The sequence below is a fragment of the Pongo abelii genome, chromosome 13 (assembly GCF_028885655.2).
Source record: "Pongo abelii isolate AG06213 chromosome 13, NHGRI_mPonAbe1-v2.0_pri, whole genome shotgun sequence".
NCBI classification, from domain to species: domain Eukaryota; kingdom Metazoa; phylum Chordata; class Mammalia; order Primates; family Hominidae; genus Pongo; species Pongo abelii.
The window spans coordinates 96,596,577-96,613,745 of record NC_071998.2 but is presented as its reverse complement, the minus strand read 5'-3'; the positions used below and the strand labels follow the sequence as shown (position 1 = coordinate 96,613,745).

Sequence of the window (17,169 nt, the reverse complement as noted above, 5' to 3'; positions counted from 1 at the left end):
AAATGGCAAATGTTTTCAGGAAAAAAAAAGATGTAATGAGGGGAGTTATGAAGTTTAAGTAGCCCAATTATCTTAAAGTTCTAATGCAAATATGAGAAGGTTAATATATAAGTATGGTATATTATGACACAGAATTCTTAGATGAAGTGGAAGCAGGGCATAACTAGTGCATGAACTGAGATCTGGCAATGAAGAAGAAAGAAATGGGCAGATCTGCTTACCAACTAAATCATGAATGGGTTATAGGTGTCAGAGTTAACAATCCTCTCAGTCTTTGGGGTAGCTAGACCCCAAGAGTAGGTCACCTCCAGCCAAGAACACATTGTTTTATCTTTCCTTTCATCTGTTTTTGGTCAAATTTACTATATGTCAAGATGTGAAAAGGCTTGGAAAAAAACTAGTAGTAGATAAAACTCATACACAACTGTGATGAAAAAAGGCACAGGATTTGGAGTTCAAGATAATTCTCGGGCTCTTTCTACAGTGAAGAGCAGCACTGCATACTCTTTTTTATTTATTTATTTACTTTTATTATTATACTTTAAGCTCTAGGGTACATGTGCACAACATGCAGGTTTGTTACATATGTATACATGTGCCATGTTGGTGTGCTGCACCCATTAACTCTTCATTTACATTAGGTATACCTCCCAATGCTATCCCTCCCCCTTCCCCCAATCCCACAACAGACCCCGGTATGTGATGTCCCCCTTCCTGTGACCAAGTGTTCTCATTGTTCAGTTCCCACCTATGAGTGAGAACATGTGATGTTTGGTTTTTTGTCTCTGAGATAGTTTGCTGAGAATGATGGTTTCCATCTTCATCCATGTCCCTACAAAGGACATGAACTCATCATTTTTTATGGCTGCATAGTATTCCATGGTGTATATGTGCCACATTTTCTTAATCCAGTCTATCATTGATGGACATTTGGGTTGGTTCCAGGTCTTTGCTATTGTGAATAGTGCCACAATAAACATACATGTGCATGTGTCTTTATAGCAGCATGTTTCATAATCCTTTGGGTATATACCCAGTAATGGGATGGCTGGGTCAAATGCTATTTCTAGTTCTAGATACCTGAGGAATTGCCACACTGTCTTCCACAATGGTTGAAGCAGTTTACAGTCCCACCAACAGAGTAAAAGTGTTCCTATTTCTCCACATCCTCTCCAGCACCTGTTGTTTCCTGACTTTTTAATGATCGCCATTCTAACTGGTGTGAGATGGTATTTTATCATGGTTTTGATTTGCATTTCTCTGATGGCCAGTGATGATGAGCATTTTTTTCATGTGTCTGTTGGCTGCATAAATGTCTTCTTTTGAGAAGTGTCTCTTCATATCCTTCGCCCACTCGTTGATGGGGTTGTTTTTTTCTTGTAAATTTGTTTGAGTTGTTTGTAGATTCTGGATATTAGCCCTTTGTCAGATGAGTAGATTGCAAAAATTTTCTCCCATTCTGTAGGTTGCCTGTACATTCTGATGGTAGTTTCTTTTGCTGTGCAGAAGCTCTTTAGTTTAATTAGGTCCCATTTGTCAATTTTGGCTTTTGTTGCCATTGCTTTTGGTGTTTTAGACATGAAGTCCTTGCCCATGTCTATGTCCTGAATGGTACTGCCTAGGTTTTCTTCTAGGGTTTTTATGATTTTAGGTCTAACATTTCAGTCTTTAATCCATCTTGAATTAATTTTTGTATAAGGTGTAAGGAAGGGATCCAGTTTCAGCTTTCTACATATGGCTAGCCAGTTTTCACAGCACCATTTGTTAAATAGGGAATCCTTTCCCCATTGCTTGTTTTTGTCAGGTTTGTCAAAGATCAGATAGTTGTAGATGTGTGGTATTATTCCTGAGGGCTCTGTTCTGTTCCATTGGTCTATATCTCTGTTTTGGTACCAGTACCATGCTGTTTTGGTTACCATAGCCTTGTAGTATAGTTTGAAGTTAGGTAGTGTGATGCCTCCAGCTTTGTTCTTTTGGCTTAGGATTGACTTGGCAATGCAGGCTCTTTTTCGTTTCCATATGAACTCTAAAGTAGTTTTTTCCAGTTCTGTGAAGAAAGTCATTGGTAGCTTGATGGAGATGGCACTGAATCTATAAATTACCTTGGGCAGTATGGCCATTTTCACGATATCAATTCTTCCTATCCATGAGCATGGAAGTTCTTCCATTTGTTTGTGTCCTCTTATTTCATTGAGCAGTGGTTTGTAGTTCTCCTTGAAGAGGTCCTTCACATCCCTTGTAAGTTGGATTCCCAGGTATTTTATTCTCCTTGAAGCAATTGTGAACGGGAGTTCACTCATGATTTGGCTCTCTGTCTGTTATTTGGTGTATAAGAATGCTTGTGATTTTTGCACATTGATTTTGTATCCTGAGACTTTGCTGAAGTTGCTTATCAGCTTAAGAAGGTTTTGGGCTGAGACGATGGGGTTTTCTAGATATACAATCATGTCATCTGCAAACAGGGATAATTTGACTTCCTCTTTTCCTAATTGAATACCCTTTATTTCTTTCTCCTGCCTGATTGCCCTGGCCAGAACTTCCAACACTATGTTAAATAGGCATGGTGAGAGAGGGCATCCCTGTCTTGTGCCAGTTTTCAAAGGGAATGCTTACAGTTTTTGCCCATTCAGTATGATATTGGCTGTGGGTCTGTCATAAACAGCTCTTATTATTTTGAGATATGTCCCATCAATACCTAATCTATTGAGAGGTTTTAGCATGAAGGGTTGTTGAATTTTGTCAAAGGCCTTTTCTGCATCTACTGAGATAATCATGTGGGTTTTGTCGTTGGTTCTGTTTACATTTTGGACTACATTTACTGATTTACGTATGCTGAACCAGCCTTGCATCCCAGGGATGAAGCCCACTTGATCATGGTGGATAAGCTTTTTGATGTGCTGCTGGATTCGGTTTGCCAGTATTTTATTGAGAATTTTTGCATCGATGTTCATCAGGGACATTGGTCTAAAATTCTCTTTTTTTGTTGTGTCTCTGCCAGGCTTTGGTATCAGGATGATGCTGGCCTCATAAAATGAGTTAGGGAGGATTCCCTCTTTTTCTATTGATTGGAATAGTTTCAGAAGGAATGGTACCAGCTCCTCCTTGTACCTCTCGTAGAATTCAGCTGTGAACCTGTCTGGTCCTGGACTTTTTTTGGTTGGTAAGCTATTAATTATTGCCTCAATTTCAGAGCCTGTTATTGGTCTATTCAGAGATTCAACTTCTTCCTGGTTTAGTCTTGGGAGAGTGTATGTGTCGAGGAATTTATCCATTTCCTCTAGATTTTCTAGTTCATTTGCGTAGAGGTGTTTATAGTATTCTCTGATGGTAATTTGTATTTCTGTGGGATTGGTGGTGATATCCCGTTTATCATTTTTTATTGCATCTATTTGATTCTTCTCTCTTTTCTTCTTTATTAGTCTTGCTAGTGGTCGATCAATTTTGTTGACCTTTTCAAAAAACCAGCTCCTGGATTCTTTGATTTTTTGAAGGGTTTTTTGTGTCTCTATCTCCTTCAGTTCTGCTCTGATCTTAGTTATTTCTTGCTTTCTGCTAGCTTTTGAATGTGTTTATTCTTGCTTCTGTAGTTCTTTTAACTGTGATGTTAGGGTGTCAATTTTAGATCTTTCCTGCTTTCTCTTGTGGGCATTTACTGCTACAAATTTCCCTTTACACACTGCTTTAAATGTGTCCCAGAGATTCTGGTATGTTGTGTCTTTGTTCTCATTGGTTTCAAAGAACATCTTTATTTCTGCCTTCATTTCATTATGTACCCAGTAGTCATTCAGGAGCAGGTTGTTCAGTTTCCATGTAGTTGAGCGGTTTTGAGCGAGTTTCTTAATCCTGCGTTCTAGTTTGATCGCACTGTGGTCTGAGAAACAGTTTGTTATAATTTCTGTTCTTTTACATTTGCTGAGGAGTGCTTTACTTCCAACTATGTGGTCAACTTTGGAATAAGTGTGATGTGGTGCTGAGAAGAATGTATATTCTGTTGCTTTGGGGTGGAGATTTCTGTAGATGTCTATTAGGTCCGCTTGGTGCAGAGCTGAGTTCAATTCCTGGATATCCTTGTTAACTTTCTGTCTCATTGATCTGTCTAGTGTTGACAGTGGGGTGTTAAAGTCTCCCATTATTATTGTGTGGGAGTCTAAGTCTCTTTGTAGGTCTCTAAGGACTTGCTTTATGAATCTGGGTGCTCCTGTATTGGGTGCATATATATTTAGGATAGTTAGCTCTTCTTGTTGAATTAATCCCTTTACCATTATGTAATGGCCTTCTTTGTCTCTTTTGATCTTTGTTGGTTTAAAGTCTGTTTTATCAGAGACTAGGATTGCAACCCCTGCCTTTTTTTGTTTTCCATTTGCTTGGTAGATCTTCCTCCATCCCTTTATTTTGAGCCTATGTGTGTCTCTGCACGTGACATGGGTTTCCTGAATACAGCACACTGATGGGTCTTGATTCTTTATCCAATTTGCCAGTCTGTGTCTTTTAATTGGAGCATTTAGCCCATTTACATTTAAGGTTAATATTGTTATGTGTGAATTTGATCCTGTCATTATGATGTTAGCTGGTTATTTTGCTCATTAGTTGATGCAGTTTCTTCCTAGAATCCATGGTCTTTACAATTTGACATGTTTTTGCAGAGGCTGGTACTGGCTGTTCCTTTCCATGTTTAGTGCTTCCTTCAGGAGCTCTTGTAGGGCAGGCCTGGCGGTGACAAAATCTCTCAGCATTTGCTTGTCTGTAAAGGATTTTATTTCTCCTTCACTTATGAAGCTTAGTTTGGCTGGATAGGAAATTCTGGGTTGAAAACTCTTTTCTTTAAGAATGTTGAATATTGGCCCCCACTCTCTTCTGACTTGTAGAGTCTCTACCAAGAGATCAGCTGTTAGTCTGATGGGCTTCCCTTTGTGGGTAACCCGACCTTTCTCTCTGGCTGCCCTTAACATTTTTTCCTTCATTTCAACTTTGGTGAATCTGACAATTATGTGTCTTGGAGTTGCTCTTCTTGAGGAGTATCTTTGTGGCATTCTCTTTATTTCCTGAATTTGAATGTTGGCCTGCCTTGCTAGGTTGGAGAAGTTCTCCTGGATAATATTCTGCAAAGTGTTTTCCAACTTGGTTCCATTCTCCCCGTCACTTTCAGGTACACCAATCAGATGTAGATTTGGTCTTTTCACATAGTCCCATATTTCTTGGAGGCTTTGTTCATTTCTGTTTATTCTTTTTTCTCTAAACGTCTCTTCTCACTTCATTTCATTCATTTGATCTTCCATCACTGATACCCTTTCTTCCAGTTGATTGAATCGGCTACTGAAGCTTGTGCATTCGTCACGTAGTTCTCGTGCTATGGTTTTCAGCTCCATCAGGTCCTTTAAGGACTTCTCTGCATTGGTTATTCCAGTTAGCCATTCGTCTAATCTTTTTTCAAGGTTTTTAACTTCTTTGTGTTGGGTTCAAACTTCCTCCTTTAGCTCAGAGAAGTTTGATCATCTGAAGCCTTCTTCTCTCAACTTGTCAAAGTCATTCTCCATCCAGCTTTGTCCCATTGCTGGTGAGGAGCTGCGTTCCTTTGGAGGAGGAGAGGAGCTCTGATTTTTAGAATTTTCAGTTTTTCTGCTGTTTTTTCCCCATCTTTGTGGTTTTATCTACCTTTGGTCTTTGATGATGGTGATGTACAGATGGGGTTTTGATGTGGATGTCCTTTCTGTTTGTTAGTTTTCCTTCTAACAGTCAGGACCCTCAGCTGCAGGTCTGTTGGAGTTTGCTGGAAGTCCACTCCAGACCCTGTTTGCCTGGGTATCAGCAGAGGAGGCTGCAGAACAGTGAATAATGCTGAACAGCAAATGTTGCTGCCTGATAGTTCCTCTGGAAGTTTCATCTCAGAGGGGTACCCGGCCATGTGAGGTGTCAGTCTGCCCCTACTGTGGGGTGCCTCCCAGTTAGGCTACTCAAGGGTCAGAGACCCACTTGAGGAGGCAGTCTGTCCATTCTCAGATCTCAAGCTCCATGCTGGGAGAACCACTACTCTCTTCCAAGCTGTCAGACAGGGACATTTAAGTCTGGGGAGGTTTCTGCTGCCTTTTGTTCGGCTATGTCCTACCCCCAGAGGTGGAGTCTACAGAGGCAGGCAGGCCTCCTTGAGCTGTGGTGGGCTCCACCCAGTTCAAGCTTCCCAGACCCTTTGTTTACCTACTCAAGCCTCAGCAATGGCAGGTGCCCCTCCCCCAGCCTCGCCGCTGCGTTGCAGTTCCATCTCAGACTGCTATGCTAGCAATGAGTGAGACTCTGTGGGCATAGGACTCTCCGAGCTAGGCACGGGATATAATCTCCTGGTGTGCCATTTGCTAAGGCCGTCGGAAAAGCGCAGTATTAGGGTGGGAGTGACCTGATTTTCCAGGTGCCATTTGTCCCCCCCTTCCCTTGGCTAGGAAAGGGAATTCCCTGACCCCTTGCACTTCCTGGGCGAGGCGATCCCTCGCCCTGCTTCAGCTCACACTCGGTGCACTGCATCCACTGTCCTGCACCCACTGTCTGACAATTCCCAGTGAGATGAACCCAGTATCTCAGTTGGAAATGCAGAAATCACCCATCTTCTGCGTCGCTCACGCTGGGAGCTGTAGACTGGAGCTGTTCCTATTCAGCCATCTTGGAACCCCACTGCATATTCTTTCAGCTTCCCTTTTACATTTGCATTTGTCCTTTGAAGGTATTAGTACGAAAGACTTTTGGTAACTGGTTTACCCTGACACCTCCTCCAGCCCCAGACCCCACTCTTTTGAGAATCACCTAGGTAGGGGTCTGTTTGAACAAATGAATGAATGAATGAATGAATATCAAGAGAGATGATCCAGAAGGTAGGAGTGGGGGGAAGTGGAATCAAAAACCTTCCCTGACACCTAACTTAGGTTCATAAGATGATATGTGCTAGCCTAGCCACATCCTTATGCTGTGGGGTCCCTGACTTATTTGGGGATATTGGGGAGTAAGAGTGAGGCATGGATAGTATGAATCAGAGAGAGAAACTTCCTTCACAAAATTATGACAGCTAAGAGAAATCTGACATAGTTGATTCCATCTTGTTTCTAACCTCCAATCTGTCCTTGGTCATTTCTGGGTGCAGGCCAAGCTAACTTTGAGAGGAATTTAGTTTACAGTTTAACCTAAAGCAAGGATGATAGTAACCTTTTCCAAAACTAAACTGCCTTTGTAAAAGTAATGAAAGTCTACAAGATTAGGATTATGAGAGGGACCTGAATTCTGGTAAAATGTAGTTAAATGATAACCAGTCTTTTTTCCAAAGGACACAGGATTTATATTTTCCCTGGCTATAGAACCTAAGATGGGTCTTTTGAGATATTTTTCAGATCTTTGCATTCTGGACCAGCTGACCCTACCTAGAGGTGAACTAGTGACTCATGACCCAATCAGTCACATGGCTCCCCACCCAGAGGTGGACTCAGCACACAAGGACCATTTTTCACACCCTTACGATCGCATCCCCAGCCAACCAGCAGCCCTCATTCCCTAGTCTCCTGCCCACCAAACTAAAAACTATCCTTGAAAAACTAACCACCAAGTCTTTGGCGAGACTGATTTGAGTAATAACTCCTTTGCACAGCCAGCATCATTGTTAAGTAAGCTCTTTCTTTACTGCAGTAGCACGGTCTCAGTGAACTGGTTTCGTTTGTGCAGTGCACAGCAAGAACCCTTCAGGCAATTCATTAAAACAGAAATGACATTCAAATATGCCCTGAACAAAAAAAACAGGAGGCTGAACTACAGAGGAAAGAGAGTAGTGTAATTAGGAAAAGGTATAGTTAGAGAGAGGAGGTAGCAGATTGGCAGGCATAAAGAGAAAATGCCTCTGAAAATGTATTCAGAGGTCAGACCAAAAAAAAAAAAATCAACATTTTTCAGCTGTTCTCAAAAGCCAAAAATATCCCAGTAGCAACAGCTACTATCAAATCTTCCCTAATACTGTTGGTCTTTCTTATTGTCCATTTCTTTTCCTTTGACTGCTAACTTCTCACAACTGTCAGCAGCTTGGAAGTAAACATTAGACTGCAAAGGGTTAAGAAGTTTCTTTACCTGCTTACCATTCATGCACTTAATCCTTTGCAATATAACCTCTACCTACACATGCTGTCACTTGAAGATAAAAAGCTAATGAAATTTATAGTTTCTCCAGTAGATGCTCCAGAAAAATCATAAATACATAGTTACTTCTTTCTGAATGACTATGGTGTAAGAGGGTTTTGGAAAAAGAGTGGCTGAAATGAAAGATCTAGATAAGACAGGTTAGCAGGAAGGGAGGTGAAGACAGCAAGGATTGTCTTTGGGTTGGGAGGAGTGTAGGTGCTTTTATTTTTTTTCCTTATTTATCTTACGTGAACATCAATTGATTTTGTAATAAGAAAAAAACTACTAAGTTTTTTTAAAACTTTAAAAATTCTTCTCTCATCCTAAATGAAATGACAAATATTCATTTACTACAGCCCACATGTAATTGTGTTAATGTCTCCCCATTTTTGAAGTAACACAAGTTTTTATTTTTTTAAGAAATGGGGTCTTCTCTGTCACCCAGGTTGGAGTGCAGTGTCACAATCATAGCTCACTGCTGCCTCAAACTGCTAGTCACAAGCAATCCTCCCACCTCAGCCTCTTGGGCACCTGGAATGACTACAGGCATGAGACACTGTCCAGCTCCCAAGGTTTGCTTTTTTTTTGTTTTTGTTTTTGTTTTTGTTTTTTGAGACGGAGCCTCACTCTGTCACCAGGCTGGAGTGCAGTGGCGCAATCTCAGCTCACTGCAAACTCCACCTCCCAGATTCAAGTGATTCTCCTCCCTCAGCCTCCCGAGTAGCTGGGACTACAGGCACGTGCCACCACGCCTGGCTAATTTTTGTATTTTCAGTAGAGACAGGGTTTCATCAGGTTGGTCAGGATGGTCTCGATCTCTTGACTTCGTGATCCACCCACCTTGGCCTCCCAAAGTGCTGAGATTACAGGCGTGAGCCACTGTGCCTGGCCCCCAAATTATTTTTAAGTGACTCCCTCAAGAATGCAAGTACTTAATTGCTTAGTTCTGGACACATGGGTATTTATCTTAATAAAACCATACAGCAAATAGAATCAAACACAGGGCTTAGAGTGTGACATGTACTTAGTGCAACACTTAAATTGTCAATGTATAAACGTATGTAAAATCTGGATGAATGTTCCCAAAAATATTAATAATGGTTATTTCTGGGTAGGGAGAATTAGGAGTGATTTTTACACGGTTCTTTATACTTTTCTATATTGTTCCAATATTTGTATGAGCATATGTTATTTTCATAAGAAGTAAAAATTATTTTATCCTAAGAGAAACAGATGATGCGTAGTGGTAGTGGCTTAATAATGGCCATATTTGCTAAACAGGATCTAGATTCTTGTCACTTAAAAGTATGGTCCTAAGAACATCAGTATCACATTGGAGCTTGTTAGCAATACAGAATTTTCAGCCCCCATGTACTGATTCATAATCTACATTTTAATAAAATCTTCAGATGATTCACATGTACATTAAAATTTGAAAAGCACCGATGTAGATGCTAAGGGCTTTACATGCAGGGAGGATAAGAACAATGTCTACCTTGCTCGTCGTTATATCCCTAGAACCAGCAGTGCTTGAAACATATAAATATTTGTTGAATAAATAAATGTGTAAATGATACCACTTCTGGGTAGACAATTAGGCAGTGGAGATTATATCTATTTGAATTATTTATTTTCTGCCAGAATTCCCAGAAGTAGGTGCTTATTATTTGCTGTAAATGCTGTTAAATTAGTTTAATAACAACACTGGGCCCCTGAGAATCTACAACTATATGTAACTTTTTTAAAAAGAACTCCTTCCTTGCTCTTAGCTCTGAGATCCACATGCCTCCTTCAATAATTTCTCCAACCTCCTCTCTATGGGTATGGCCTATAGTTATTCTCTCTACAATCTCTCCCTGAAAGCAAATCCATTCTCAAGATTTTAACTACCACCTGTGAGAGAAAACACTATTTAAATTACAGTCCATGCACTCTATCTTCCTATATTTTCAACTCTATTTCCTGCACCTCACCTCAAATTTAACATGTTCAAAATTAACTTTTTTTTTTTGAGACAGAGTTTCGCTCTTGTTGCCCAGACTGGAGTGCAGTGGCCTGATCTTGGCTCACTGCAACCTCTGCCTCCCAAGTTCAAGCGATTCTCCTGCCTCAGCCTCAGGAGTAGCTGGGATTACTGGCGCCCGCCACCACACCCGGCTAATTTGTTGTATTTTTAGTAGAGATAGGGCTTCACCATGTTGGCCAGGCTGGTCTCCAACTCCTGGCCTCAGGTGATCCACTCACCTCAGCCTCCCAAAGTGCTGGGATTACAGGCGTAAGCCACTGCATCCAGCCTCAAAATTAACAATTTTATTCTCTGTCAACTATCTTCCTCTCCCCGTCCAGAAGAAAGTAACTAGCTCTCCATTCTCACAGTCTCTAGTTTTACAGGTTTTAGAGAAGAGAGATCAGCTGGCCCAACATCACCTTATGGAGAATAGGCTCTAGAAGAATTAAATGACAGCCAAGAGGCTAGTTATTGGCAACATCAGCACTCTACCATCTACATCACTTTATTCCCAGTACACTATCGCATGATGGAATTCAACAGAATTCCCATTTTTGCCAACAGCACTTAAACTTACTTTTTAGAAACGCAGATTAAAAATATCATCACCCAGATCCAAGAAATCGAGTCCTGCGTATTGTTCTTTCGGCATTTCCCCGGTTCCTTTCTTATTCCTTGTCAGAACACCCTGCACTTCCTTTCCACTAAGAGTTCTTTCATCATTCAATGCCAGCCTTCCCAAATCCTCTACCCTCACTAAACATATGTCCACAAATAGAATCGCTAAAATATAAATGCTTATTCCTGCATTTGATATCTTTGTCCATGGCCCAACAGAGATGGTTTCAAATCGTTCAACCTATTCATCCTCAGAGTCTAGCTCAAACACAGCCTTTTCTACTGGGCTTCCATCTGCCCAATTTCTAATATACTGCTCTATTATTCACTTTGTCTTTTGTTCACAGCTTGATTTTTACTGACTGGAAACGTGCTATCTTCAAAAGCATAAAGAATCTGATATATCATCTAGGTCCTTTTTTTTCCCCCACATCTGACAAAACTGAAGCCAAGAGAAATGTGGCTTACCTCATGTTAACTGAGAAATTGTAAATTTCAGGCCGGGCGCGGTGGCTCACGCCTGTAATTTCAGCACTTCGGGAGGCCAACGCGGACGGATCACCTGAGGTCAGGGGTCACTACCCTAACCCGGCTACTACAAGAGTCTCGATCGTCCTCCAACCTTTCATCTGTCCGAGGATTAAGATTTTACCTGATGACACGCCCAGAAGTGCGGGAAGGACTTGTCAAGTGGAAGTCTACCACGCTATGCTCGTGGACTGACTGAGGAGTACCCAGCCCGGAGCGCGCTCAGCCTGTGGCCGGACTCCCCACCAAGGGGTAGGCAGGTGCCCAGAATGCTGGAGGATGCCCGGTAAGGGCACCCGAGTCACCAGCGGCAGCTGTCTGAAGGCGCCCACCCATCCCCGGGTACCGACCTGAGCCTCCCATACCTTACCTCACTCAACAGCAGCTGCAGCCGCTCCGCTTTACGGCACTCACAGCAACCGCTGCAAAAGCGGCCGTCAAGTGCTGAGCGGCGGAGGCTGGCTTGGTTCCTGCTGGGAGGTTCCCAAGGTCCAGCCTCAGCCTCGGCTTTCTTGTGACTCTTGTCGCATCCTCACCGCTAGAAGTTCACTGAGCCCTGGCGATTCCTCGCTTTTATAATCTAGCCACTTAGCCAAAGCCCTCTTTTATCTCTTGCCTAATTGACAACTACAGCAGCGCCCTGAGGCAATCTGAGAGTTTAAGAAAAGTTCTCAAACGCTTTCGACAGCGGACGATGAACTGGAGGCAGCAGCTGAGCTGTTTTCCAAGCCCGTTAAATGTGAACTTCTGATAAACGAGTGATTTTTTTAGTGCGTGTGCTTTGCTAGAGGGATTCAGCATAACTCCCTGAAGTTTGGTTTGGATACAATTAGTAGAGATAGGGGATAGAGTGGAAAATAGCAGCTGCGTTCACTATTGCTCATGAAGTTGAGGTGCCTTTATGACATTCAAGATTCAGCGACCTGTTGCCCTCCAGTTTAAGGCTGGATACAATTTTGGACCTGATTAACATTTTTCTTTTCTTTTTTTGTAGAGACGTTGGGGGCTAGCAGGGCGGGGGGTGGCGGGGGTGGGGGGGGGAGGGCGTCCTCACCATCTTGCCCAGGCTGGTCTCGAACTCGTGGCCTCAAGCGATCCTCCCACTTTGGTTCTTTTAACGGTGTAATCCAAAAGATGGTTGTTAAGGCTCAGATATTAATCTTGTTATAAATTTTTGAAGACCATAAATCACTAAACCAGTTACTGTAATTATAATTTATTTCTACAAAACGGAAAATACTCCCATCATATATTTGTTTTCTAAGCAAATATTGTTTCTATCAGTTGTTTCTATCAGTACAGAAACAAAAGCAAGAAAAATCTTCCTCACTTCCTAGAGGTTATGACTTTTACCAACTTTTTATTTTTCCTTCCAGAAATTTCCTAGGTACATAGAAGCTTACTGTTGAAGTCCTCCCATCCAATGCACTCAGAACGGGTAGGTACTTAGTAGGTTAATAAAAAAAAGTGGAAGTTTACACCAAGAGGAAGTAAGTTATCAAAGCTTAATGGCATCATTAACACAGGTGCTAACGTGATGGGACATGGGAAAACTTGAGCATCACATACTTGCTATTGATTGAAACACATCAAATATAAAAAGTCTTGAGTTTATAATGACTCCTTAAAAAATAAAATTCAGTCGTGATTGAAGGTTGCCAGGTTGAAGATTAAATATTCTAAAACTTGATAAGGGAAAACATCAAGCATTTATCCTGCCTTTCTTGTATGAACTGAATTTTAGTGTAACCAAAATACTTACAAGAGTTCCAGCTAATAAATGGAGAATGATAAAACAATCACGATTTTGCAACTCCTAATAAAATAATCGAAAAGGCAAAATCAATAGATGATAAAATTAAGGCGAAAGGTTGATGGGGAACTTTATAATAGACTGGCACTACCTGAACCCACTGATCTTAATCTCACTAAATTTGGGACAAGCATATATTATGTACTTCCTGATGTGACAGAAAGTACACAGCCACACCTGGGTGAAGGATTCTTGCCTAAAAATTGAACCTGCATTTACTCAAAGTCTAGATCTAACACAGGATATAGAGAAGCAACTAAATTCAGAAAACGGGACATCCTACCAGACAAATTCCTCAGTTTTTTTCATAAATGGCATTTAAAAGCAGAGGGAACTACTGTAAAATCAAAGATTTAAGAGATGTAACGGAGTACAATGTGTGGACCCTGTCTGGATCCTGATTTGAACAAGCTAACTGTAAAAAGATATTTTTGAGACAACTGAAATTTTAGTATGGACTGATCCATTAGATAATAGTACAGAATTACTGTTAATTTTGCTAAGAATGTTAACAGAATGTGGCTGTTTTTAAAAGCCATCATGGAGGCATACAGCATACTTACAGGTGACATTTTAAAACAAAATAGATGGCACAAACATGGCAAAATGTTAACAATTGATTAGGTGATGAGCACAAAGCACTGGCTTTCTACTTTTCTGTATATTTGGAAATTATAATTAAAAGTAACAGGAAAAGGGAAAAATTATCAGGTTCTTAGAAATAAATACGTTTCAAGTGTATAACAAATCTAGTTCTGAATAAACCTTTTTAAAAAGGCAGTTTCAGTAGAGGGTTACAATGGCCAATCTTCTGTTTTGAACTAAGTTCATTTTAAGTATGGACCAACTGATTAGAGTATCTCACTGTTTTTCTTACAAAACCATAGACATAATGCATCATCCATCATTTGTAGTTTCTGTTTCTGTAAAATGGACCAGGAACTTAAAGATACAAGTGAAGGAATATAAATTTGGAGTCCTGGAATTTATTTTTAAAAATCTTCCCCTATCACAATTACTTTGGCCACAACTAACTTTGCAACTTTTTAAACTCTTCATCTCTAATGGTTCCCCTACTTTTCTTGTAAGTACCTTTTCATACTCATTTCATATTTATATTGGTTTATATATTTATATAATTGGTTTACATACTTATATGACTACAACAGTGACTACCACCTGCATAAGCAGGTTTGGGAACAAACATAACTGAAGGTAAATATACAACTCAACTGGTGGCAGTGTTACTTATCAAGCATACTGAAAGGTCAAATGTGAGCCCTCAGCTCATGGCAAACGTCAGTCAGTATGCTTTAATCTGGATAGCAAATACAGTTGAAAGAGGGGGTACAAGGATGCATAAAAACAGCCTCTCTTACAAGTAAATATTCATGTTCTATAAACCACTCAGCTGTGCACACATGTAAGGATCCTGGCAGACTCCTAACATTTGTAGGGTCTGGGCCAAGAATACAAATGAAAGCCAACCCTGACATATTTTCAGTGTCTAAATAGCTGAGCGTTAACCAACAAATAAAATGTTATACTCTTCTACTTTAACATATATTCTCAAGGAACAGAAATCTATGTTCAAATATGTGATTCACAGATTCTTCAGAAGTGTACTAGAAAACGATGCTAGGTTGGCCTGCCCTTCCCTGATCCCCTGGGTCTCTTTTTACTTCTAGCTTAAGCCTGCCACAGGGGCCTATCATGCATGCATGTGGACAACTCAGTCTGCACATCCAAGCTTCATCTGTACTTCCCACAAACTGCCAGCCATAGGGGTATATACATCTGTAGTAGTTTTTTTTCAGGATGGATTTGGACAAAAGGCCCGCACATATCCTGGAAGCAAGCTTCAGGCTGATAAGGCAAGGAATCCTGGGGTTCTGGCTGATAACATAGTATAGAATTCTGTGGGTAAAGGAACATGGATTCCAAGTAGGCATAGTCCCTTGGCTCCTCAATTTTTCATCCCATGAAGAGAGGCACAGCAAGAGTGTGGGGAACCGGTTAGTTAGCTTACCTTAGGTAGGTAACAAGAGAAGGGTTCTGGAGAGCCCCTGGCCCATGAGTCAGTGCCTCATCCCCAGATAATATTAAAAGCAGCCTGGGAAAAAAGCTGCAGGCACCAATAAGGGAACTAGCACAGGGTGTTGTGCCTGGAGACATGCCCATGACTGCACAGATGGAAAAACCTACAGCCCATTTGGATAAAAACTTGCACAAACCTCCAGCTCACTCAGATAAGGGAACAAGGCCTGGCACAGAAATGCCTTTGTCCTTTGTATTGTCAGCAGGTTCCCAGGAAAAGTTTATTCTCCTTTTGTAGGCATGGGCACAGTGGGCTCTGTTAAGTTCCTATGGGCGCTCTACTTTCCTTTATTAGGACTGTAAGTCCAGCTGCTGTGTATCATCACCTCAGTCCGATTGGTCCTCGGCCACACCTTCACTTCAGCTTCTGATAGGTCCTGGGCCAAGCTAAGCAGCATCTATGAATCATTTAACCTCCTGACTGGTCCCGGGCCAAGCCGAGTCACGCATTCGCCAAGACAGCCCACAGACTAAGCACATTCCTTCCCCTTCCGTCCATAAAAACCTGGACCCCAGCCTCATGGTGGGCACTCTGGTTCGGGACCCCCTCTCTGCTGGCAGAGAGCTTTCTTCTTTCACCTTATTAAACTTTCACTCTAACCTCACCTTTGTGTCCGTGCTCCATCATCGTCGTGGAGGTAGGACAAGAACTCCAAGTGTTATCTCAGACAACAAAAGACTGTTTCAATAACATAGTATATAAGTGGGTGAAGAAACATGCATTCCAAGTAGGCATAATCCCTTGGCTCCTCAATTTTTCATGCCATGAAGAGAAGCACAGCAAGAGTGTGTGGTGATCAGGTCAGGGTCCCCTCTTACCCAAGTATACGTGCATGCACACACCCGTGGTATCATCATGTATATATTGCTGGATGACTTTTTTCTGTCTAATATCATGAATACACTTCCATTAACAGCATATCCTTTAACAGCTGTGTAGGATCACATAGAAATACCACAATCTAACCATCTGCTCTTGTGCTGACCTTTTACAAAAATAAATAAATAAACACGAATACACCATGCAGTATAAATGTAAAATGGGGTTTAGTAAGGAAAAGCTTGGGCAGAATAGTAGAGCACACATAATATCCTGAGCTCTTATGCCACAGAACTCCCAGCCAGGCACAAATGAACTGGTATACCAAGGAAAAGGTTCTAATTAAGCCAATTGTCATAATGGTCTATATAACATTTATTGGGGAGGGGAATGTGCAGAATATATAGTATCTAGACCAATACTTAATAATGGTAGTTTGCTGGTATAGCAAGTTAGAAAAGGGGAGCCTTCAAAATTCTGTTATCACATTCTTTTGTTGAGGCAACTTAGGCCTTTTGAACCAGTTCTGTGCCTTGCTACCAAAAAAGGAAAAGGAATTTACCTCCAAGTCCATCCAAATTTGTAGGTCTTCAATTAATAATTAGGTTGCTACTATTAGCTATGGTAATGCTGCAATGAACATTGGCTTCTTCTGAGTATATATGTAAGAGAAATACTTATAAAGGAAATTAAGGAGCATGTGCATTTAAAAATCTTAACATTACTAAAATTGTTCTCCAGAAATGCTGCACCCATTCACTCTCCATCTTCTATAGTGGTTTATCGATCAATCTTTGTCCATTCTTCTTCCTGTGACTCAAGACTATCCAGTCTCCTTTCATTCTTCTTACATAACTTCTTAGTTACAGGAGCTGCAGTCTCACTGATTTTTTTTTCTTCTAAACTGTTTTCAAGTTAGAACAAGAATTTTAAAAAGGTTTAGGTTCTGATTCTGACTCTTAATTACCATCTACCAAAATGTAACCCAACATGTGGCAAGATCCAAAGAAACCAAATTCATAAGTAATATTATAGTTACTAACGTAGCATGTTTCATTTTCCATCTGTAGGTACACTGTTCAAAACAGTGGCTATTAGCAATATGCAACTCTATGTAGTCACATATAAAGTGCTCAGTAGCTG

At 41.0% G+C, this 17,169-nt stretch overlaps 1 protein-coding gene and 1 long non-coding RNA gene across 16 annotated transcripts in view; one reads left to right on the top strand and one right to left on the bottom strand.

Moving 5' to 3' along the window:
• FKTN (fukutin) overlaps positions 1 to 11,738 on the bottom strand; it is a 215,738-nt gene extending 204,000 nt beyond the window's left edge. For 13 of the 15 annotated variants that reach the window (XR_008509456.2, XR_008509457.2, XR_008509458.2 and 10 more), the window contains exon 1: positions 11,667 to 11,738. The gene's annotated coding sequence lies outside the window, so the exon portion shown is untranslated. Of the gene's footprint in view, positions 1 to 11,236; positions 11,324 to 11,666 lie in introns of those variants that run through there. The other 2 variants (XM_054519479.2, XM_063713905.1) reach the window with 1 other exon arrangement.
• On the top strand, positions 11,722 to 15,811 carry LOC129047972 (uncharacterized). The gene is made up of 3 exons (XR_008509922.2): positions 11,722 to 12,066; positions 12,673 to 12,734; positions 15,502 to 15,811. It is a non-coding gene; the product is annotated as an uncharacterized LOC129047972 (long non-coding RNA).
• The last annotated feature ends 1,358 nt before the right edge of the window (positions 15,812 to 17,169 follow it).